Here is a 1,546-nt window from a genome sequence, read left to right as displayed (position 1 = left end):
TAAGTTGGAATAATTTATTCTAACAAAAGTACAAAGTATGGAAAAAATGAGTGTGTTTGAATGATTTCAGAGAGTAGAGAAAGGTTCACACAGGCAGGTTGAGTGTTTAGCACCTTTGAACAGAGATATTCAGAGTGCAGACACGCGGCAGTCCATGTTCCGACCGCCCAAGAAGGATCCATGTGACTGAAGGTGTGCTGATCACAGAACAGTGCAGTCATTTTGGTTTTTCTCTGCATGTTGAGAGCGCCACAGAAAACAGAGTGGAAAAGCTGTTCACTGAATCCAGGGCTGGTGGTTAGAAGGTCGGAGAGAAAAGTTGAGACAGAGGAGAAAGAGCCCGGGGGATGAGGAGGTCAGTCAGATGGACAGTCCAATGGCGCTGACGATGTAGTACGTGGTCTTGTTCTCCCATCACGGTGCAGCTCCCGTCAGTAGAGCTGTCCCAGAAGCAAGAACTCGCCATGTGTAGTCCTGCTCCGTTCTTCTGCATAATTATGCAGGTCACAATGTATTTGAACAGTTTTCCCGGCTTGGTTTAAAGTTTGTTCTACCACATTTGTGGTCCACTGATTGACTTTGCTGTGCTGACAGGCCTTGCCACCGATGGCACTTTCTATAGCCTCTTTCACAATGTTGCTCACTTCGTCAACAAACAAAAGTAGTCTCTCCCACACTCTGGTAGTCTTCCATCTTACCCGGCACATCGCCTCCACCGCCCTCTGTAAGACATGTTTTAATAAAAATTTTGTACCTTAATTTTTACAATATCGTGTTATACATAATTATTAATAATGAGCTACAATATTGGCTAATGGCTGATTACTATAATTGTGTTGCATTTATTTCCCTTACTCGCCTTATGCGCAGGCGCACCATTTCTCTCCACCAATACTAGAAATGAATATTTTAGCAGCTGATTGCTGTTACATCATTAGTCTCGTACTGACTTGTTTGGTGTGCGCAACAGGAAATATTTCGCTTTTGGAGAATAAGAAAAATAGGTTTATTTGCATTATGCTTATTAATTTGTGCAGTTATGCAGTGTCTGGTAAGTTAATGTTCAAGGAAAAATATTAATTTTTATTAAGATGTTCTATTATTTTATGTTAATGATTACTCATTTATTTCAGCCCTTTGTATTCAGCATGTCTCTATCGAAATAAACCTAAGTTTCTATGAAAATTGAAGCTTTTGTTTTTTTGTGGCCCACATAAACTTAAACCTTGTTTATTTGGCCCGTGTTAGCCTTTGAGTTTGACACGCTTGACCTAGAAGATAGTTCTCTTGAAAAGGGCCAAGCTGATGTGACTGCTGAGGTGGTTTTAATAATATCTTATTTTCTTTAGAGCAGATCTTTATAAAACATGCTGTTGTGACTTTCAGCAGGCTTTGTTTTAAATGGGCTGACCTGTCGGAAGGCACATCATTAATACTGCCTTTTGGTTGGGAGGTGGGTGTGTACCAAAGCGATGGGTTGATGGACTGGATGCTTACTTTCTCACTTCTTCATTCGGTAGACCAGAGTCCTAAAAGCCTTCTTGTT

The 1,546-nt window shown here is 40.8% G+C and overlaps 1 pseudogene across 1 annotated transcript; it reads right to left on the bottom strand.

Annotated features, from left to right (window-relative positions):
- Positions 1–360: 360 nt before the first annotated feature.
- On the bottom strand, positions 361–693 carry LOC307110416 (dynein light chain Tctex-type 1-like; annotated as a pseudogene). The gene has a single exon. The product of its transcript is annotated as a dynein light chain Tctex-type 1-like (transcript).
- Between the last annotated feature and the right edge of the window lie 853 nt (positions 694–1,546).

The sequence above is a fragment of the Cnephaeus nilssonii genome, assembly GCF_951640355.1.
Source record: "Cnephaeus nilssonii genome assembly, chromosome: 14".
Classification (NCBI taxonomy): domain Eukaryota; kingdom Metazoa; phylum Chordata; class Mammalia; order Chiroptera; family Vespertilionidae; genus Cnephaeus; species Cnephaeus nilssonii.
This window is presented reverse-complemented; position numbering and strand designations above follow the sequence as displayed.